This window comes from Pelodiscus sinensis, chromosome 3 (assembly GCF_049634645.1).
Source record: "Pelodiscus sinensis isolate JC-2024 chromosome 3, ASM4963464v1, whole genome shotgun sequence".
NCBI lineage: Eukaryota > Metazoa > Chordata > Testudines > Trionychidae > Pelodiscus > Pelodiscus sinensis.
In genome coordinates, this window is record NC_134713.1 from 70,722,643 (window position 1) to 70,747,407 (window position 24,765).

The 24,765-nt window shown below is 37.7% G+C and overlaps 1 long non-coding RNA gene across 1 annotated transcript in view; it reads left to right on the plus strand.

The window, feature by feature from the left end:
• LOC142827610 (uncharacterized) overlaps positions 1-24,128 on the plus strand; it is a 61,311-nt gene extending 37,183 nt beyond the window's left edge. The window contains exons 2-3 of the long non-coding RNA XR_012902304.1: positions 23,648-23,789; positions 23,972-24,128. This is a non-coding gene — a long non-coding RNA (uncharacterized LOC142827610). The remainder of the gene's footprint in view (positions 1-23,647; positions 23,790-23,971) is intronic.
• The last annotated feature ends 637 nt before the right edge of the window (positions 24,129-24,765 follow it).

The window sequence follows — 24,765 nt, forward strand, 5'->3', positions numbered from 1 at the left end:
TGGCAGAGAGCCAACCTGTCCCCTCCTCTTCCATTCTTACAGCCCACTTTAACCGTCCTATGAGGGAGTGGATGGTAAGGTCGAAGCCATGGGATGTCTGGGGCAGCTGGATGGAAATGAAGGGGTGGGGCGGGTGGAAGCCCCAGCTAACAATGTGAATAAACATGCATTTGTCTGCTCTGTAAACTCTCTCTGCTGGGTACCTCCAGACAGCTGTACAATAAAGTTGCGGGTGGACTAGTTAAAATCCATATCAAGTGTCTTCTGTCCTTGAAGACACTTTATTGTATTAAAGTTTTTTTTGTTTTTTTGTCCCTCCCCCGCTAGAAGATAGCTATTTCTTTGTTGTGACTTTTCTGGGACATTTTAAATAGATTCTACCTTAAGGACATGTCTATACCAGGAAATTATTTTGAAATAACTTGTTTCAAAATAACTCCTGAAATAACTATTTTGAAATAAGCTTATTCCCCAAGGAAAGCAGGTGTTAATATTTTGAAATAACCAGCCCCTTATTTTGAAATAATGGACTTGGTAGTGTGGACTCTCTGCTTGTTATTTTAAAATAAGTGGAGTCATTTTGAAATAACTCCCTAGTGTAGACCAGGGCTATGAAAATTAATGACTCTATGGGTACGTCTATACTACATGCCTCCGTCGATGGAGGCATGTAGATTAGCCAGATCGGCAGAGGGAAATGAAGCCACGATTAAAATAATCGCGGCTTCATTAAAATTTAAATGGCTGCCCCGCTCTGCCGATCAGCTGTTTGTCGGCAGATCGGGGCAGTCTGGACGCGACGCGCCGACAAAGAAGCCTTTCTTGATCGGCACAGGTAAACCTGGTTTCATGAGGCATACCTGTGCCGATCAAGAAAGGCTTCTTTGTCGGCGCGTCGCGTCCAGACTGCCCCGATCTGCCGACAAACAGCTGATCGGCAGAGCGGGGCAGCCATTTAAATTTAAATGAAGCCGCGATTATTTTAATCGCGGCTTCATTTCCCTCTGCCGATCTGGCTAATCTACATGCCTCTGTCGACGGAGGCATGTAGTCTAGACGTACCCTATATGTCACCACTTGAATTGAAGTGATTCTTATGCTAGGTGCCAAATCATGAGCCCTTGGTACAGTTAAAGTGCAATCCTTTTCTCCCAGGCTCACATGGAATTTCTTATGTTATAAAAGTAAAACATCAACATGTACATTTACAGTGGGGATAATACTGAAAGTCACACCCTGTTACACCCACTTCTACTAGAGATGAGAATAAAACTTGATTTTCCAGTTAGAGATGTTTTTGAGATTTATGGATGAAAAGTGCTACATGACAGCTGAGTATTATTGTTATATGTCACTGTTACATAACACTTTGTGATAATGTTGATGTGTAGTTGCGAGATTGTATGGACAATTTCATGGCTGAGCAGTTTAAGATATGCAGTTTGGATGGGCCACCTTGAGTCTGATAGGCTGTGATCAACAGTAGGATTTAACCAGAAGTAAAATCACCCTGCAGAGGTGGCTCCTGTCCTGCAGGGCTGAGCTTGACTCTTCTGGGCATTGTGACTTGGTCAAAGTACCACTGTGGTTTGGCTCAGTTACCTCTTTGACATAACACAGGGATGTCCAGGCCTGTGTGCCAGGTCACAATGCCCAGAAAAGGAGACAGCCAGCCCCAGCCCCAGCCCCATAGGACAGAAGCTGCCACTACAGAATGAATGAGAGCAGGTTCAAGCACTCCCTCCCTGAGGCCACCCCTGTGCACCAGGCTAAACTTAGGCACCGAGGTGAAGGGTGCTGCCACAGGTAATCAGTGCCTTCTTGGCAGTGTGTGGGAGAGGCAGGGTAACAGTGGTGGATAAGAAAGATGCTGGCCTGTGATGGTTTTGGGGCTCTTTTCACGAATGAAGACCCTGAGTGGTTTGCAAAAGAAGACAAAATACAGTTGGGGTGTTCCACCTTAGTAACAAGTTTGAGAACTACTGATCCAATGGAATAGGTTTTCAGTATAATGAAGTGTTTCAAGTGAAAAGAAAAACATCAAATGAGTTTAGACACAATTAAAGCTGTTCTTTTGCTTATGCAGTCCTGCCATGAGTACAGGGCACTGAACTAATGGATCTCTCAAACTCCCTTCCAGTCCTATGATTCTATGATTCTTGATAAACTTAATCAGAATACTAATTTATTGGAAAAATCCCCCATTGTGTAGCTATTGAATACATCTGGCAGTAGAGAATTCAACCCACTCTTTTTTTTTAAAGTCTAACTTTGTTTCTTGTAGACTCTTTTGTAACCCTAATGCTGTGAAAAGCTGTCTCAGATTTTTATATTGAAAATCTGGCAATTTTATTTAATGGTGGTCTCTGTGAAGTGAAGCAGCTGAGCTACAGACTGAAGAGCAGTTAACTGGGACATCACCTTGGCCCAGATCTATATAGCGCTCATTGAGTTCAGTAAGAATTAGATGTCTAAATATCTTTCAGGATTTGTGGGGATCTGCCCTTCTATAGAAGGTCTTGGTGTTTGCACAGAGAAGAGCTATGACCAACTGAGATGTAACCTGATACACTGACAACATGAAGAACTATTCAGCTGAATTCTTTTGGGCTCAATCCAGTGTTTTGTCCCAATAGTAGTAAATGGTGGAAGAAACTGTCCTGACAAGCCATCTTGAGTCTGATTTCCTGCTGGGTCTTTGGTTTTACTTCAGGAGCTGTGAGATTCCTTTAGGCTTTCCCCCTCCCATTACCCCCCCCTTTCATTTTTGGTTTTGACTTTTTTTTAAATAAAGAAAACCATAGTTTCCTAGGTCTCTAGGTCCATCATCCATTTCTCTCTCTTTTGTCCAGCTAGATGCTATGGCCGAAGTACCATTATTGGCAGGACTTATTAACATCTTGGTCAGTGAATATTTGATGGTCCAGAAAAAAAACAGTTGGTCAATAAATTTGAATTTAGAAATTTTTCAATGAAAAGGGAACATTTTTCAAGACAATTTGTTTTGTCTTCCACCCTCTTTTACTTAAATATGCAGGGATCTTCCATACTCAAGAAATCCATCCTTTGACCCTGGAGTATCTGCCTGTTATCACTGTCACACTTTCCTTGTTGAAAGGAGGTTTGAACATGTATAACATCCTGGTATTGAGACCATGATCAATTAGTAATAATATTTAGCATTTATATTTGACTGACAGAATTCAAAGTGTTTTATGCAGAAATAATGGATCCCCATTTTACAGATGGGGGAAATCACACTATTTCCCCCTTCTGGGGAAGGAAGAAAGATCAAATCAGTGTAATCTGAGATTGCTGGTAGAAAAAGGTACAGATACTGCCTCATGCCCCCAGGAACTGCTATCTGGAGCCACACCAGTTCCCTCCTGTTTGTCTCTACACCTGTTCTAAGGTTACGTCTACACGGGATTCCGATGTAAAGCCCCTAAATTGAATTAGCTGGTAAACCTCATTGCAGGAGTTAGGGCTTTAAATCGGAATCCCATTTCACTTCTGCGTGTAGATGCGGGCAGTTACTTTGGGCTAGTCAATTTCTAAAATGGCGAGTGTCCGGGAACATGCAAATCAAGTGTGGGATATTTAAATCCCAGGCTTGATTTGCAATTTCAGTCACCCTCATTAGCCTCCCTAGCTCGATCTAGGGGGCTAGTGTAGACGCACCCTAAGAGAAGATCAGAGGGAGTCCAGCTTGATAGGGGAGGTGCTGGGCTTATACAGAGTTGCTGCTTACATTTGCCATGCTTACACATGCCTAACTAGCAGGGGCAGGTACAAATAGCTTATTTATATCCGTACAATGAACATTTGCATGCATATCTAATGTGTACATGAATATCTAATGTGTACAAGAATACTTGCGCAAGAGGGCTTATCCCTGAGTGGGAGTGTCAAAGTATTTGCACAAGAAGCACTGATTTTGTACAACATCAGTGTTCTTGCGCAAATACTCCTGGCCAGTGTAGACAGGCAGCAAGATTTTGCTTTGCGCAAAATCTTGCCAATGTAGACACAGCTTTCATGTCTGAGGATGTGAAGGAGATTCTCAACCCTGAGACATTCTTTTTAAGAGACAAATCTGAGGAACTGTCCCAGATTGAGGTGTCATTAGAGAATGTTTTGGAGCAAATTGATAAACTAAACAGGAATAAGTCAACAGCACTAGATACTATTCACTCACGAGTCCTGAAAGAATTCAAATGTGAAATTGCAGAGCTACTAACGTGGTTTGTAACCTATTCTTAAATAAGCTTTTGTACCAAATGACTGGAAGATAGCTAATGTGACACCAACTTTTTAAAAGGGCTCTAAAAATGATCCTGGCAATTATAGGCTAGTAAGTTAGTACTTGGCAAATTGGATGAAATGGTAGAAAAGAACAGAATTGTCAGACAAATAGATAAACATAATTTATTGGGGGAAGAGTCAACATTGGTTTTGTAAAGAGAAATCATGCCTTACTAATCTACTAGAATTCTTTGAGGAGGTCTACAAGCATATGAACAAGAGGGATATAGGGTACTTATATTTCCAGAAAGCCTTGACAAGATCCTTCATCAAAGGCTATTAGACAGAATAAGCTGTCATGAGATAAGAGGGAAGGTCCTCTCATGGACTTATCATAGAATCATAGAATACTAGGACTGGACAGGACATTGAGAGGTCATCGAGTCCAGTCCCCTGCCCTCAAGGCAGGACCAAATAGGCTGTGTCTACACTGCATCCCTTTTCCGGAAAAGGGATGCAGAAGAGACAAGTCGGAATTGCAAATGCAGCGGGGATTAAAATTTTCCCGCTGCATTTGCATGAACATGGCTGCTGCTTTTTTCCGGCTCGTGGCTTTGCCGGAAAAAAGCGCCAGTCTAGACAGGGATCTTTCGGAAAATAAAGCCTTTTCCAAAAGGTCCCTTATTCCTGATTTTAAGAGGAATAAGGGACCTTTTGGAAAAGGCTTTATTTTCCGAAAGATCCTTGTCTAGACTGGCGCTTTTTTCCGGCAAATCCCCGAGCTGGATAAAAGCGGCAGCCATGTTTATACAAATGAAGCGGGGATAATTTAAATCCCTGCTTCATTTGCAATTCCGACTTGTCTCATCTGCATCCCTTTTCCAGAAAAGGGGTGCAGTGTAGACACAGCCATACTGTCTAGACCATCCCTGATAGACATTTATCTAACCTACTCTTAAATATCTCCAGAGATGGGAATTCCACAACCTCCCTGGGCAATTTATTCCAGTGTTTAACTATCCTGACAGTTAGGAACTTTTTCCTAATGTCCAACTTAAACCTCCCTTGCTGCAGTTTAAGCCCATTGCTTCTTGTTCTATCCTCAGAGGCCAAGATGAACAAGTTTTCTCCCTCCTCCTTATTACTCCCTTTTAGATACCTGAAAATGGCTATCATGTCCCCCCTCAGTCTTCTCTTTTCTAAACTAAACAAACCCAATTCTTTCAGTCTTCCTTCATAGGTCATGTTCTCTAGACCTTTAAACATTTTCATTGCTCTTCTCTGGACGCTCTCCAATTTCTCCACATCTTTCTTGAAATGCGGTGCCCAGAACGACACAATACTCCAACTGAGGCCTAACCAGCACAGAATAGAGCAGAAGAATGACTCCTCATGTCTTGCTCACAACACACCTGTTATTGCATCCCAGAATCATGTTTGCTTTCTTTGCAACAGCATCACACTGCTGACTCATATTCAGCTTATGGTCCACTATAACCCCTAGATCCCTTTCTGCCGTACTCCTTCCTAGACAGTCACTTCCCATTCTGTATGTGTGAAACTGATTGTTCCTTCCTAAGTGAAGCACTTTACATTTCTCTTTATTAAACTTCATCCTGTTTACCTCAGACCATTTCTCCAATTTGTTCAGATCATTTTGAATTATGACCCTATCCTCCAGAGCAGTCGCAACCTCTCCCAGCTTGGTATCATCTGCAAACTTAATAAGCGTACTTTCTATGCCAATATCTAAATCGTTGATGAAGATATTGAACAGAGCCTGTCCCAAAACAGACCCCTGCGAAACCTCACTTATTATGCCTTTCCAGCAGGATTGTGAACCATTAATAACTACTCTCTGAGTACAGTTATCCAGCCAGTTATGCACCCACCTTATAGTAGCCCCATCTAAGTTGTATTTGCCTAGTTTATTGATAAGAATATCATGTGAGTCTGTATCAAACACCTTACTAGAGTCTAAGTATACCACATCCACCGCTTCTCCCTTATCCACAAGACTCGTTATCCTATCAAAGAAAGCTATCAGATTGGTTTGACATGATTTATTCTTTACAAATCCATGCTGGCTGTTCCTTATCACCTTGCCACCTTCCAAGCATTTACAGATGATTTTCTTAATTACTTGTTCCATTATTTTCCCTGGCATAGAAGTTAAACTAACTGGTCTGTAGTTTCCTGGGTTGTTCTTATTTCCCTTTTTATAAATGGGTACTATATTTGCCCTTTTCTAGTCTTCTGGAATCTCTCCTGTCTCCCATGATTTTCCAAAGATGATAGCTAGAGGCTAAGATACCTCCTCTATCAGCTCCTTGAGTATTCTAGGATGCATTTCATCAGGCATCTAACTTTTCTAGGTGATTTTTAACTTGTTCTTTTTTTATTTTATCTTCTAAACCTCCCCACTTCCCACTAGCATTCACTATGTTAGGCATTCCTTCAGACTTCTCGGTGAAGACCGAATCAAAGTCGTCGTTAAGCATCTCTGATAACTGGTTAAAAGATAGGACACCAGCGGGAGGAATAAAGGTCAGTTTTCAGAATGATATTAAGGACTATGAGTCCCATTAGAATATCAGTTTCATATTTTCTAGCCTCAAAATATGGGTGAGAGAATTTTCTTGATTCCTATGAGGATTATGATAATTGAGCACACACTTTCATGAATTTAAAAAAAATCTGTTTGGGGGTCCCTTCCCATCATTTTATTATACAACCTTAATGTAAAATACATGGTGTGTTAGCCCACTCTTCATAGTCCAGTATAGTAAGTAGTTATGGAATAATTTAAACCTTGTTTGGAAAGATAATAATGTACAATTAATTTTCTCTGTTCAAATGTAGTCTTGAAACTACTTGACCTTGTAGTAATTATTTTAATGATGGTCTTCCGTTATAAAGACTATGGCATGATTAATCCAATATAAGAAAGTTTTGAGGAACATAAAAGACAGGATGAAATTAAGGAGATTGTTTGTTTCTTTCTGTAATGTACTATGAAATTATGCTTATGGACTCATGGAGATGTGTCTCTAAAATATTGAAACAGGCGCAGAGTGATAGTGCTATTAATCCATCAGGATAATGAATTTCCATATGTATAAAAAACTGTTGAGAAGAAGTACCATCAGTTTTGCAGCACAGGTGTATATTAGACTGTGTATTTACTGGTATTAAGCTGATAACTTTGCATACTTTCTAGTATTTTTTGCTAGAAATTATGTTTGCTTCAATCCATCCAGATATATGTGGAATTTGAAATAAATATTACATACTAAATAATATTTTATTTTGGGAACAAGTTACATATAAGTAGGACCCATGTAAAAATAAGAGATTTGAAATGTAAAGCTTTTGATTGTATTTAACAAACAACACCCAGTGGATTTTTATTTTGATTAGATACAAAGATATCATGATTGCATCTTGGCAGTTTTTGCTATTAATTTGATAATAAAATAGTTATTATTTGTCAAATTATGTCCATTTTGATAAATGATATTACTTGGTAATGATCAAGTATACTATAAAGCCCGTATCAACTTTATTTACATTACATAAAATAAATGAATGCCTTTGAATAATGTCTGTGTTATGTTTGCGTTGTGTGTGTCACACACCCACACCCACACTGAAAACACCACAAATGCGAAATAATAATGAGAAAATTATGTTTCCTGTGCTTATTTTCTTGGCACTTGCAGTTTGGTTAGATGTGAGATAGAAGATGCAAATGTTTCACCTATCTGCATAATGAGTCCTATACAAAATGATTGCAGCTCATGTAAAAGACAGGGTGGCATGTTTTCAGTTTTAATGGGGACACTCAGAAAACTTCCAATCTTTCTTGACATTTCTTATAGCAAAATAAATGTGGTCTAGGTTGGAGTGTCTATTATGAAAATAAGAGAAGAGCAAGTCAATTATATTTCAATGACTGAATAGCCAGGGGTCCTCATTAAAATGATCAGAAAGGCTGCAGTGTTGCTTTCCTATATGTAGCCACTGATTAAGTTGTATAAGAATGACATGGCCTTTTTGGGAAGAAAACAGAGTATGCCTTGGTATCTAGCCAGCCAGCCAGAAATTGTTGACACTTACAAAAGTGAGATGCGCACTCCATCAAGAAAGGGAAGTTACTACTTATGGGGTCATGGACTTCTGATATATTTAAAAATAGTTGTGGCTGTTTTATTGGAGACAGTCATAGAAAGCTTTGAATTTGCACTAGTTTGTATGAAAAATGCCTGCGGTATGGTGGTGATATGGTATGTTTTCCTTTCCACTGGCTTCAGTGAAGTATACATAGCTTAACAGAATAATGGTTTTAATATAATCTTTGAGTATTTGGACCTTAAAGCAATATTCTAGTTATCAGTTCATTACTATTCATTTTTGGAATTTACATTCTATCTATTTGCCCATTATTTTTTGGTATAAAATTTTACTAGAAAAAGATTCTGCAATTTTCCCCAGAAGATACTGTATCCTATAACAATAAAGAGATTATTTGTTTAACATTCTTGATAGTCTGCAGTCTAAATAATTACAACATTATTTAGCATCTGATAATTCTGAATTAAGTGCCCCTGGATGATCTGTGAGAAAGGTTCTCTAGGGCTGGTTCATAGACAATACATATTTTATTTAAAAATAACCATGCATGTACATTCAGTAAAGAATAGTTGGTATAGGATGGGTGTAGTTGTACCTTTTTTATTGTACAGTTTTGAAGATGATATACGTATTATGCATATGGGTAAGCATATACAAATTAAGTTGCAACTGCTCAGGTTCCACCCCTTTAAATAAATTGCTAACTAAGTATGTCTGGAAATATATTGAGAAATGTAGAATAGGACATAGTAATGATCTCACTTTTTCTTACTGAAGTCCAGTAATGAGTTAAACAGTTTGAAGGGATGCATCTTCAATTCTTCAAAAGGAAAGCAGATTGAAGCTTTACTTTAATGTCTTCTTCTACTTTCCCTGTCTGATTTATATAAGTAATCCTAATGGAACAAATCAAATTATATAAAATCTCTGCTGAGCTGCAAATGGAAATAATTGTTGGTCAAAACTTGAATTCTAAATCACACCATTTCAAAAAATGCTCCATAATTTATGACGAGGTTTCATTGTAAATTTATATTACATACTGATCACATTTTAATTAAGGGATTTCCTATTTGGAGTAAGATATCAAGTAGCTAGTACAAATAATTTACTTCATGAAAAATCACAATTAGAGTATAATTTGGCCAAAATAATGATGTCCCTCATTCTAGAGCTAGTATTGTATAAGCAAAACAATGTAAAGTGCTTGCAAACAAGATTAAAATAATTGATAATTATGAGACTTTCAATTATATTGTAGAATAAACAGACTCCATTAAACAGTTTTCATTGTTAATTATACATGTTACACCCTAAGAAGAGTCTTGAAAAACATCTATACAATTTTCTGTACTCATAGCCAAAGTAGGCCCTTTAATTAGCTTTAATTTAACTTCTGTTATACATTTGAATTTCTATAAATTGCTAGATTGCTTTCTATGGTAGAATTTACCAGTGGCAAAATTTAATTTTGTGGTAAGTGGAGGCAGAATCATAATGTGATTAAAGGCATCTTGTTTGTTATCTTTGATTTAAAAAAAGATGTACAATACCAAATCACAAGATATTCTTTAATTGTTATTAATTCACAGTGTAATATACATGTAAGGAAAGTCATGGCTCAGAAGATTAATATGCACAGTAAGAACCTAGCCATTACATGTGTTGTACTCATACTGTAGTACAAAATTTTCATATTCCTTTTCTCCCATAATTTTAACAGCCAAGTATATTTTTTCATCTGTCATATTGAAATTACATGATGCCTATGGAAGCCAAATAGCCTTATTTGTTATCATTGCATTATATCTTTCAGAACACCGCAGATTAACTGAAGAGTAAAATTAGATATTTCTTTAGATATGTTGCTTGCTTGTTTGTGAACAAGTTCACAATGTTTCTTACAGCCCCTATAAAAGACCTTTTAATAGGCCTAGAATTTATGACATACTGTTTTAATTTAATGACATTGATTTTGGATACTGCTTAAAAATAAAATGTTCAGGGAGAATGGTTTCCTAGCACAGACACTTTAGGATGTCAGAGTTAGCCTTTTTAAGTAACCTGTGTTCTTGTGGCTGCTCTTTGAAAACAAATCACCAACAGCAGAACATAGCAGGCTCATCCAATTACTGATATTTGCTCATGGAATACTTTCACACATCTGAGAAGATTACCTCATAGATAATCTTTATGAATACTTCCTTCAGTGTGCAGGTGGTAACAACAGACTGTGCGTATGAAGTTTAAATGCACCTCTTTATGTAAGATTTCTAGCATGTTGTCCCCAGTGATATGTGAATGGAAAGAAGAAAACTTACAGAACGTATTTTAAATTGCTATTCATATCTTTTCCCCCCAACTATTTGCTTTGTGGAAACACAATACCTATGTGGTACTTACATTCTAAAATCTGTTGTGTGTTTAATCAATGTTAAAAAGATAAAGGCTGAGAATGAGTAATTGTATATGAATCTAGATGCAAAATATCCTCATTATAATAACTGAGACAAAAAAAAAATATTGTTGTACAAACTGAACTCACCAAACATGACCTAATGTCAACAATGAACTCTATTTTAACTAGCCTTTCAACCTGTGTATCATCAGAATAATTGGTCTTTTAGTTGATTTGACTAACTGACAGCTAAGTCACTAATAATTACCCCTGGCAGCATTTATATTTATATTTTCTATTAGAACAGCACACTAATGAATGAATATTTTAAATAATAACTATATTTTAATGTCTAGCCTATTATTTAAACAATTATTTATGGAAATATGATTACACATCAATGACTGGAACAGAGAGACTTTTAATTTAATTAAAAAGAAAATAACAGCATATCTGTATAGGTATTTTTTATGATTAAACAATTCATGACTTATAATAATATATTAATTTTGTCAATTTGCTAGACTATCATTTCAACTTCATGACAAGCTTTCAGTTTTATTTAGATTAAGTCAGAATTCAAGATAATGCTTACTTCACAACTTATGGTTTATGTGCGTCTTCAGCTACAAGGTATTCTAACAAACATCCATAGTTTTTCTATGTTGTGATGAGGTTCTTTGATATAAATATATTTCTGTACAGCTAAGGCTATAACATTTATGTTGGTCTTAGTTAAGCAGAAATGCTCTATAAAGGAATCCAAGGAGAACTTCATTAAGAGGTAAGAGAAAGGCAAGTATAACTGAACTCAGTAAAACTAAATTGGTAAACCATTGCTTCATTTCAAAAAGCTATTTTAAGGGATCTATAAAAAGTTCTGTTTTGTAGTAAGAGTACACAGTTTATTAGAACTAAGAAACTTTTTTCAATTATGATTGAATAGAAAATAATAGATTAATTACTTCCTGGCTAAGCAACACATATTTAAAATGTATTATGTATTACTTGAAAATTGTTGAAATTTTTTTAAAAAGTAATTTGCTAATATTGATTAATAAATATTTATATTAAAAAATGATTTCTTTGTGTCAGATATAATGTATTATAGATCTCTCTCTCTTCTTCAAGAGAAGTTTCCTTTTTTATTCCACCTCTCAAATGTTGGTTGATAATGATTCTAACACAGGGTTGTGCTATGTTACATCTTGATAACTTTAAATTCTGAAGTTTGTTCCATTTAAAGAACCAAGGGTATACTGTTGTGTGTCTGTTCATATATCATATGAAAACATATACTGTATTTTCTTTCATAAATATGGGTTAGAGGTGAGCCCAATATGTTGACCACATATTTTAAATGCCATGCAGTACCCAAGTGAATAATCAATAGATTTTTTACATTTGTGATAATTTAGAAATCTCCTACGTAATTTATTAAATACTAACACTTCATCATGTATGGCAGAGTGTTATTGCTTTTAAAAAGGGAAAGTTATTTGAATAATTTAAATTAAGAATAAAATCAAGTGAAATCATATAAGTGAAGTCCCATTGAAAAGTTATGCCATGGTGGTATATATTGTAGTATAGGAATATACATAATGATAGATACTACTTAGTACAATTTCAGAAGTACTCATTTTATAATAGGGGAGATATTTAAGATTAATAAAGTTATTCAAAATATCAGTTGAATACACATACTCAAATTTATTTTGTAGTTGATTTTATACTCAAAACCAGCTTTTCATTCAGTTATATCTGTACTTAAAGAGGGTCATTACTACTAGAATAAGATCTTTTCAGGCATCTTTTTTTTCTATTTATTCATTTTAAAAGTAGTATTTCTAGAATTTCATTTGAGAATTGATGGTTAGAATAATATTTTCACATCATTTACTATATAGCTTTTTAAGAAAGACACTATGTGATTTTCAGTTTCCATCTTCATAGCTCTTAGCTTGTCATTACATTAAAGTAATATAACTTTATAAATTAAAGATCCCTTCAATAATAGACAGCGCATGATTTTTTTCCTGATGTTTCATTAGTTTTAAGTTGTCCTCTCTAAAAAATATTAACAAATGAGAGTATATTATCAGTAAATAATTCCATAAAATGAAACTCATTTTTATAATATGGAATCTAGTTACACATTACTCAAACACATTTATTCCCATTTATGCATGTGTCTAGCATGTACTCTGTGGTTTAAAAACACAGGAATATTAACTGTAGGTGTTGTACTAAACAGTTAACTGAGCTGGATCCTTAGCGAAGCAAGAAAATAAATGTCTAATTTTAACGTAAGTCCTATTATGTTATTTTGGTTATATTGATAACTCAATGAATATGTAATATTCTTTGCCGTGAAAGTTTATGTTGCTATAACCTAACAAGGAGAAATAAAATTAAAATGTTACCTTCTTAGGTAGATCCACATTTCAATGAAGAAATAATTATTGTCAGAGTTATAAGCTGTCCCAGTCAATGTACTTAAAACTAATTGCAAATATTTTACATGTTATGATTACTATAATAAGCTCATACAACTGATCATGTGGTTTCTTGAAAATTAACTTTCAGTGCGGCAGGGCTAGTTTATCAGTGTCAAGATGGCAGGTTAATTGCCGAGAGAACAAAAGCCTGGGATATTGTATGAACAACCAAGAAAAGGATGTTTAAAATATTGAACTTAGTATCAGTGCAACCAGATCTTGACTTTGTTGCTTCTCATATTTGTACTGGAGTACATTTCATCAGTATTTTTCATTTTTTAAGATAAGGAAAGCAGCACATAAGTATTTGCATAACTTCCATTTGATCTATTATTTCCCATATACTGTGTTATTTTCCCTGAAATTTGAACTGTACCTCTATGAATTATGAAAGCATTAGTTATACTTGCTTAGACTTTCATAAAAGGCAGGGCATCAAATTTATGTATATAAATACTGATGTGGGAAAACCATTTGAAACAATGAGTATTGTGAAAATCACATATTTTAAGCAAGAAATTAAGAAAAACACTTATTAGAAAGAATGTTACATTTGTCTACCCAGCATTTTTAAATCTTCCTAGAAAAAAATAAACTACTAGTGTTGTTGGATGAAGAAATATTCTAATAAGAAAAAGGGAACATGAATATATGAAATGAGAGACTAGTTTGAAAATATCACACAGGTACAATAGGTTTGTTCAGCAGTAATGATGATTACTTAAATGTTTTGACACAAATGACAAAAACACCCACATTCCATATTTATTAAGTAAAAATAATCTTTTACATCTTAAACATTCTCATACAAATTCTAAACCTTTATAAATATCATGTCCACAGAAATTAGCAAGGGACATTTGCCTTATTGGTATGTGTAGTTATAAAGTGAAGTGCTCTAAAAAGTGTTTAATGACATACCAAATATGTAAATTGATATGTTCATTATGTGTATCAGGATGGTACAGTTAAATATCTGCTAGTATCTCCATGAGAGATCATCTCTGACTTATTCTTATCTAAAATATTTTAGATAATAAATCTATAAATCAAGGACTTATTGCTTCGGCTCTTAAACAAACCAAACTGACCTGACTCTCATGTTCCTTCTGATGCTATCTGGGAATGTCAGCCTTATCAATGCATATTTTAAATTTATTTAAATTGCCTGTCTAAATGCTGCGCTCAGACAGAAATCGAAATAGTGATCAGGGATGCAAATAAACAGCTAGACATTCAAATAATGTTGTTGTGCTGGTCATTTCATACCAATAATCACGGATAGATATCCAACACATAAATAAACCATCCTCACTCAGTGTCTCCTCGGAAGCACAATCAGCCTAAAAGAACCTCACGGACTCATTTGTAGATAATAACATTAATACTGTAAAATAAACCATCCCACTTGCCCCTAAACTCATTCAACTTGCCCTTTCTGGAAAAATCTGGAAAAAATAATTATGTAATGCTGAATGCTCTGAAGGTCAGTAAACTCAAGCTGTATTGGAGTAAGGAGTAAGTTGAGGAAACAAGCTTTTAACTTAGACAAATCTTGTGAAGAATTTTACTATGGACCCCTGATCTTTCAGTCTAGAGTTCTATTAATTTAATTACCCCCTGATTGCAACCGCCACTGTATTTTATCAGGAAGAGGTTGACCTTCCTGTAGCCAGGACTGAAATAATCAAGGACTTTGTGGTGGTCATCATCCATACCTCCTTAAATTCCATTATTTGGATGTATTTGTTTGATTTACCATGATTTCCTCCAATAAATAAAGTGCCTTTTTTAACACTGAATTTTATAACTCTGATAACTTTTTAAAAAGTAGAATGTATAAATCACACTTTAAACACATAATACAGATTCTAATAAAACTCTGATTACACTTGAATGTCTATCAACCTAACAAATTCTTAAAACTTGAATGAAATATTAACAAATTAAGTCTCAATTCCCCTCAGAAGTAGTATTATTTTTCCGTTTTATAGATCCTCAGCTAATGTATATCAGCACCACTTCATTGACTTCAAGGAAGCAGATACAATTTACAATACATGGCACACATATATTATGGCAAAGGTGGGAATAAAATGCACTTTATTGGCTCATTGGATTATGTTACTACATGAGACACTCATATGGTAACATAATCTGCATGGAAAGGGGTTGATTCTCATTTATGTTAAAGCTACTTTGTGTTGTCATGGTAACTGTAATTTTCACCCACTTTGGCTGTGTGTGTACAGCAGATTATATTCAGGCCCATGTACCCATGCATGCAGATCCATGCTTTCCAATCTTGTCCATGAGTGTTCACACTGCATTGGTATGAACACCTCATACCTCCCCTTTACTTAAGCTAAAACCTCTTTACTGTGATATGTTAACTTGTCAGATGCTCTGGCTTCTGGGGGAATATCCCAGGATTCTTAGAGCCCTTCCTAGCTGAAGCTGCTTTAGGGCTTGAGTCACAGTGTATAGTGGGAGAATTTGTCTGTCCATCCCATGGTGCTTGATTAGAACTGCTGTTAAATTGCCAGGTCTGCATTTTCCCTTCAACAGGAATCAAACACATGAATCCAGCACCAGTAGGAGACTTTTCCATGACCACTCTTGCTGCTGTTTCAGGCAGAGGATCTGCAAGACACTGATGGATGTCCTATCAAATGTGTGAACAGACATGGCAGTTATGACCTGATTAAGGCAACTGATGCCTGCTCACATTGCCACAGATTCCCCCTATTCAGAGGGCCACAAGGACGAACTGATGAGACTACTTTGTCATGCAGACCTTGGATGCCCAGCAGTAGCTCCTGAAATTTTGCATGCAGAAGCAGATGTTCCTGGACCTGTGTGAGCAGCTTGTACTGATCCTTCATCATCAGGACAAACACAAGGGAAGCCATACTAGCCCCAAAGCAGGTTGCTAAACCATCTGAAGTTGGCTACCCCTGACTGCTTCAGGTCATTGACTGATCAATTTGATGTTAACATATCAGTTGTGGGGATCACGGCTGTAGAAGTTTGTGAGGCAATGAAAACTGTGGTTGGCCTAAATACTGTTCTTTTGAGTGAATGGGCTTTCCAAACTGTGCTGGGGCTACTGATGGGATTCATGTGCCCATAATTTATCAGCCACAAGGAACAAATGAGTATATAAACTGCAATGGTTACTATCCGTTGTTTTACAGGCCTTGGCTGACAACAAAGGAAGGTTCATCATTGGACACCGATCTAGGATGTACTGGCAAAGTGAATGATGCCAGGGAGTTTTGGAGATCTCCTTCATGGACAAGCGGAACTGTATTCTCTCCAAATAACATTAATCAATGGAAACTCTGTCCCTACTGTTGTTTTAGGGAACTGTTTTAGGGAACAGCCCAGCCAAAAGTTTAATTGTAAATTCAGTAGCTATAGGATGGTGGTGTAATGTGACTTGGGGAGGTTGAAGGCAGGATGGCATTCTTTTCAAACTGTTTAGATGCCAATGTTGCTAGTACTATCAGCATTACTGTAGCCTGCTGTGAACTGCACAAAATCCCGAAGGCAAAAGGACACCCATTTTGTGAAGGAGTGGACTCAACACTGCTGGATAACAGGAATAGTACATACAATCAAGAAGTGCACCTTTCACTTAATAAGGTGGGCTCTTGATGTTCAAGGGAAATTAATATGTCTTTGGTGCAAAATACTAGGTTTATAGTGTGATGTTGATGGGGAGAATAAAGTAATCTGCCACATTTATTCCACAGTTTTGGGTGCTATTGCAATTTCTTATTTTAATAAATGTGTTAATACTGTAGCTTATATACTGTTGTTACGGAGTTTGATTTTTACGAATTTAGTAAAATTTACTCACATAGTTTGGGGCTTGTTCTTGCTAGCAAGTAAAGTACTTTATCTGGGGAGTGGTGTATGGATGATAAAGAGAGTTTGAGCTTAAACATGAATCAGAGCACAGATCTACTATGCAGCTTAGATATACCCTTTAAAGTACCTTTACATTGCCAAAACAATGTAAAGAGGACTTAGTGTAAATGAAAATCTAGTCCCAAGAGTTTAAATTATGTAATCTTTTCTAACAGACCCTCACAAGAGCTGTCTTCAGCAATCCTTAAATGAGCATTAAGGTAATTGTTTGTGTTAAGCACCCATTTTCATTTAACTAGAGACTCACAGAGAAGCCAATACCTGTGCGCACTTGTTACAGATGAACTTGCCTAAGAGTACTGAGGAAGTTGGCAAATGTCATTGTGGAGCCTTTGGCCATTATCTTTGAAAATTCATGGAGATCAGAAGAGATCCTGGATGACTAGAAAAAGGCAAATGTAGTACCCATCTTTAAAAAAGGGAAGAAGGACAATCCAGGGAACTACAGACCAGTCAACCTTACCTCAGTACCTGGAAAAATCATGGAGGGGATACTCAAGGAATCAATTTTTAAGCACTTGGAAGAGGGGAAAGCGATCAGGAATAGTCAACATGGATTCAAGAAGGGCAAGTCATGACAAACCAATCTGATTACTTCTATGATGAGGTAACTGGCTGTGTGGATATGGGAAAGTCAGAGGATGTGATATACCTTGACTTTAGCAAAGCTTTTGATACAGTCTCCCACGATATTCTTGCCAGCAAGTTAAGGGAATGTGGATTGGATAAATGGACTGTAAGATGGATAGAAAGCTGGCTAGACTGTCGGGCCCAACAGGTAGTGATCAATGGCTCGATGTCAGGTTGGTAGTCGGTTTCTAGCAGAGTGCCCCCAAGAATCTGTTCGAGGACCGGTTTTGTTCAATATCTTTATTAATGACCTGGATGAGGGGATGGATTGCACCCTCAGCAAGTTCACAGATGACACTAAGCTAGGGGGAGAGGTAGATACTCTGGAGAGCAGGGATAGGGTCCAGACTGACCTGAACAGATTGGAGGATTGGGCCAAAAGAAATCTGATGAGGTTCAACAAGGACAAGTGTAGAGTCTTGCACTTAGGACGGAAGAATCCCAAGCATTGTTACAAGCTGGGAACCGAATGGCTAAGTAGCAGTTCTGCAGAAAAGGACCTGGGGATTACAGTGGATGAGAAGCTGGATATGAGTCAACAGTGTGCCCTTGTAGCCAAGAAGGTGAAAGGCATATTAGGGTGCATTAGGAGGAGCACTGCCAGCAGATCCAGAGAAGTGATTATTCCCCTTTATTCGGCTCTGGTGAGGCCACATCTGGAGTATTGTGTCCAGTTCTGGGCCCCCCACTATAGAAAGGATTGGAGAGGGTCCAGCGGAGTGCAACCAAAATGATTAGGGGGCTGGAATGCATGACCTATGAGGAGAGGCTGAGGTGATTTGGGCTTGTTTAGTCTGCAGAAAAGAAGAGTGAGGGGGGATTTGATAGCAGCCTTCAACTTCCTAAGGGAGTTTCCAAAGAGGATGGAGAAAGGCTGTTAACAGTAGTGACGGAAGGCAGAAAAAGGAGCAATGGTCTCAAGTTACAGTGGGGGAGGTCTAGGTTGGATATTAGGAAAAACTATTGCACTGGTGAAGCACTGGAATGGGTTATCTAGTGAGATGCTGGAATCTCCATCCCTAGAAGTTTTTAAGTCTCGGCTTGACAAAGCCCTGGCTGGGTTGATTTAGTTGGGATTGGTCCTGCCTTGGGCAGGGGACTGGTCTTGATGACCTCCTGAGATCTCTTCCAGCTCTATGATTCCATGGAATTCATTTGAGTTGCAAAACAGCTGAATAGAAGGAGAATTTACACCGAAGTCAATCTGAACTAGCTCATGCTCAATATTGACAAACCTGGATCCGCTGAATTCATGCTATCTGACTTATGTGAACAGTCAGAACTCTGGAAGGATCAGTGTGCTCAGAGCGGGAGAAATGAAAGGTCAGAAAGGTTTTTCTGGCTATAGGGCTAGACACTGGTGTTTTGGTTGGTGTTTGTGTAGGTGGAATTATCTGAGACTAGCCATACTTGTCACCTCCATTCAAGGTAAGTAGGATTTATGAATTTATTCTAAAGAAATAAGATTAGGAAATATCTAGTGTTTTCCAGTGATATACTGACTCTTTCTCCCCTCCTCCCCCTGAAAAAGCTAACATCATTTACTCAAAAGAACATTTCTCTTGGCAAAGGAGACACGCTTGTGTTAAGGATACATTTTCAAATTATAGAAATTGTGATCTGATATAAGTCTTTACACAAATATATATGGTGCTTCCAGAAAACAAAACCATCTGAAAAACTTTAAAGTCAGATCAAGAATAATTAAAATTAGGCTTCTCACAAGGAATCTAGAGATAACTGAATCCAGTCAGTTGAAAACAAAATCTCTATTGGATCAGGAGACGGAAAGTATCCAAAAAAATCTGGGTTCTCAGCTGCAGAATGGAATAGCAAAATTGACTGAAGAATAACCAGCATGAATCGAAAGAACCAGAAGGTTTTGACCAACATGAATGTGTGAACAGAGATGAACTGCAGCAAGGATTTCAGATCCTGAAAAACTGCCTGGGGAAAAAACTCCACCTTAAGTCACCTGCTCAGATGAGGAATCGGGACAGCCAGAAATGAGAGCAGGTTGAAATTTTGTCAACATTTTTTAAATAATATTTTTTGTTTCATTCAAAAAATTCAGAATGAAACCTCGGCTCTCTCTACATTTTGAGCTCTACCCCATTTTTGCTAACTCCTCCAATAAAATAAAACAAAAATTAGAGAAAGTGGGTTTTCCTCTGATCAAAACAGAATGCTTACTCTGAAACTCTTTTAACTCAGAGGCTGCTTCAATTAATCTTTAACCAGCCCCATTAAACTGTCTCTAGAATCCCACTAGCCCCAGGAAACAGCATACCTGTTTCTTTGTAGCGAGGTGCGATGCAGGCAGGCCACCAGGTCAAAGGCAATTCACATGTGTGTGAATATCAAAGAAATGTTAAGTGTATGAATTCACTCAAATGTAAATTTGAGTCAAAGGAAATAAGAATGATATTATCTTCATTTATCTGTATCATGTTGAATACTATTGCATTGCATTATGTATATCCCAGTACTTAATGAACCCTAGATCAATAGTGTGTTAGTATTAAGATGAGAATTTACTTGATATGTAAAGTTTATGAAAACTAATGAAGGATTGTTGTGTGCTCTGACATTACAATTTACTTACTATATATTCTGGTTAATTGCAATTACCTATCAAACACAGTTGGAGCTTTGGAAATGTAAATGAAGATTGCTGCTAACTTCAGATCAAGGGCCATATAATTTACAAACTCAATATGAATGTCTCACACACAACCAACAGACAGGTCCATATTAGTACAGAACCTGTCGGCTAGCTTTTTGTGCAAAGAAAACATAAAATATGGATCAAGGATAAATCCTTCATCTATTAAGTATTTGAACATTCACAAGGAAATGATCAAGATGCAAGGCATAGATTCCCAAAGTTATTTTGGGTAATTCTGAAAAGACTTTTTTGGAAAACTAGCAGATTACTACATCTTTGCTATCCCTTTGTACTTATAACTTAGGCTATATCTAAACTGCGTTCTCTTTCCAGAAAAAAATACACAAATTGCGAATCACAATTTGTGTACCATTTTCCACTTTTTTTCGGAAGAGGCTTTTCCAACATATGGCCCATCTACGTGGGGCCAAATGTGGTAAAAACCTTTGACTCACATGTTAGAGGGCTGTAACAGAGGCTGTGTCCAGACTCCATGCCTCCGTCGACGGAGGCATGTAGATTAGCCAGCTCGGAAGAGGGAAATGAAGCCGCGATTAAAATAATCGCGGCTTCATTTAAATTTAAATGGCTGCCCCGATCTGCCGATCAGCTGTTTGTCGGCAGATCGGGAGAGTCTGGACGCGATGCCCCGACAAAGAAGCCTTTCTTCATCGACACAGGTAAGCCTGGTTTCACGAGGCTTACCTGTGTCGATGAAGAAAGGCTTCTTTGTCGGGGCATCGCGTCCAGACTCTCCCGATCTGCCGACAAACAGCTGATCGGCAGATCGGGGCAGCCATTTAAATTTAAATGAAGCCGCGATTATTTTAATCGCGGCTTCATTTCCCTCTTCCGAGCTGGCTAATCTACATGCCTCCGTCGACGGAGGCATGGAGTCTGGACACAGCCCGAGTCTGTCCTACTTGCTAGTTCCCCTGGGTTACTTCTGATAAGATTCATCTGTTTGGGGCATAATTATAGATTTAAGAGCATGCACTTAATCTATCACTGGGACAATATCTGTGTTTTGCACTCTTGCAGTAATTTTCCAAGCCACAGAGAGAAGAGGGAGGGGTGGGAAATGTGTATCTCAGCTTCCAGATTCTCTTAATGCTGCAGCCAGTCATGACTCATGACTTTAGGCATCAGCTTTGCTTCCTGGTATAGCCTACAACTCCTCTCCTCCGTTACCAGATTTCTGTTAAACTATCTCTCTACCTGGAGCATGCCTTGATGCCATGGGCATGCAATATAATAGGTGGGGAAAGACACTGCCTTCCCAAACCACCGGCCTGATCCCACCCACACTCCGCCCCCAGAATGCCTATTGTAGGATTCTGAGGGTGGAGTGCTGCTGCCTCCAGCACCCACCATCCCAGTGCACCTGGCTGGGGCCTTGCGCCCTCCTCCCTCTCTGTGTTCTGGGGTCAAGCAGGCTGCAGCTATGTGCAGCCTGCTCTCCCCATGCTCCAGGGCTAGGGAAGCTGGAGTCATGAACCCTCCGCTGTCCCCATGCTTTGGGGCTGTGGAGGCTGGGACGAATGTGCTCACCCACTGCACTCCCCTCCCCATGGAAGTGGTGGTGGGGAGGTGGCTTGGCTCCCATGGGAGGCAGTACCTCAGCTGAGGGGGAAGGGCAAGGGGGTGAAAGGAGTTCTCTAGGGAAGGAGTTCTCTACTACAGCACTTCTTTATGCCTTATCATGATTTAGGGTGGTTTCAGAAAACGCCATCATAGTGGCTTTCGCCCAAAGTTAAGGAACTTAAAGACATGATGGGTATTATGATAGGCATACATCTTAGAGTTCAAAGTCATTGATCTTTTTCTGGAATGGGGGAATGGAAGAGAAGAGCATCTGAGAATTATAATGTATTTGGCTGAGGGTTTTTGTAGTGAAATGGAGGGCTTAAAAAACCACTATTCGGGGATTTTAATCTTTGAAGCCCTAAACACTTATGCATTTGAGTAACTTTACACTTTCAGTAGTATAACTGAAATCAGTGGGATTATACTTGGTGTCTATTTTTGTAAAAATAATTTCCATTTCTCACAATTGTTTTTAATAATCCCTTGGCGAAATGATTTTGAAATCTATTTCCTTTCAAAAATGTTCTTCATAATTCTGAACACTGGCACATTATAGTAGAGTTATTTATTAATTCTGGACTGACAGTATTTATCCTTAGAAAAAGATATAAAATAATTCTTATGGATTGACAAACTTACATGAAATTCAAAGTTAATGACCAGTCATGTCCTTCACTCATCTTATTTTTATGAAAGTGTGATTGCTGATATTCAGTGGTCAAGGGTTTCTTATGTTGCAATAACTAGGCAGAATGTTGTCCATCAAGAACAGATTTTGGGTCATTACTCTTAGAATCATAGAACACTAGAACTGGAAGGGAGATCAAGAGGGCATCAAGTCCAGTCCCCTGCCCTAATGGCAGGAACCGGGACCATCTAGATGATGCCTGATAGATGTATATCTAACCTGCTCCTAAATATCTCCAGAGATGGAGATTCCACAACCTACCTAGGGAATTTATTCCAGTGTTTAACTACCCTGATAGTTAGGAAGTTTTTCCTAATGTCTAACCTAAACCTCCCTTGCTGCAGTTTAACCCAATTGCTTCTTGTCCTATCCTCAGAGGCCAAGGAGAACAATTTTTCTCCTTCCTCCTTGTGACACCCTTTTAGATACCTGAAAACCTCTATCATGTCTTCTCTCAGTCTTCTCTTTTCCAAACTAAACAAGCCCAATTCTTTCAATCTTCCTTCATAGGTCATATTCTCTAGACTTTTAATCATTCTTGTTGCTTTCTCTGGACCGTCTTCAATTTCTCCACATCTTTCTTGAAATGTGGTGCCCAGAACTAGACACAATACTCCAATTGAGGCCTAATCAGCGCACAGTAGAGCAGAAGAATGACTTCCCATGTCTTGCTCACAATACTCCCATTAATGAATCCCAGAATCATGTTTGCTTTTTTTGCAACAGCATCACACTGTTGACTCATATTTAGCTTGTGGTCCACTATGACCTCTAGATCCCTTTCTGCAGTACTCCTTCCTAGACAGTCGCTTCCCATTCTGTATGTGTGACACGGATTGTTCTTCTGTTTGTTGCCTTAGGATAGATGCTAGAAAAGAGCCATCATCCATACCTCCCAGCACACTGCCTTGTAATGAATTTTTAATAAATGGATGTGGTGTGTAAGTAACCAGGAGCAGGGAAATGACAAAGAGATAAAGGATCTGCAAGGAACCTCCTAAGGTACATTAAGATATATTTATGAATTAAGATTGGGTTTAGTGCAGTGCAACCTAGTGACTGACTTCATCCCTCCAAGAATCAATACAGTGTTTATGATGGTTGGACTGTAATCACAATGACAGTATGTTCTGTATATTTGTAATGGTTATCCAATTTGTAAATTGTTTTCTATTACATTCTAGAGTATTCAGTCTTTTATACTGTACTGAGGTCATGTCATTTTTCATGATATCTTTCGACTTTGAAAACAAAATTACACAGCAGAAGGATGACACATACGGAGCTGATCACAGAACAGTGGATCTGCCAGAAGCTGACCTCATTTCTGAATTCTTCTAAACTATGCAAGTACAGCTTTTCATAAAATTTGGAAGATTATATACGTATGTTTTGTTGCAATATATTGTGATGTAATACATTTTATTCGGTTTTAAAAGCATTCAATTTTATTGAGCTTTGGGCCTGTATTTGCTCACAGAATACATCTATTATAACTAAGACTGCATGTTTGTCATAACCATGAATTTCACAACAAAAATTATGATGTCTAGGGTTAACAAGACATGACCTTTTATCAAACTGAGGAGAACCCTGCAAGATATTTTTTTTCCAGAGCTGGTTATTCATAGATTCTAGGGACAGACGGGATCACTGTAATAATGAAGTATAACCTAACTCCAATTTATTACTTTTTTTGGCCAGGAAAAACAGACAGACTTAGCTATAGTGAAAGAATGTTCAGATCCCACACTGAAACGGAATGCTAAATTCCTAAATTAGCTATCAGAGCTTGTGGATAGGAAGGGGATCGTTTCCCTCCTCTGTACACCCATTATTTCAATGTGAGTAACACATGCAAATTGAAGGGAAATATGTTTAATGATGAGGAAAGAGTTCAGAATCCTTATAAGCTAAAATACTGGATAGAAACGTTTGTCCCAGGCTTATATAGCAGTGGCTGGATTCCTTTATCAAG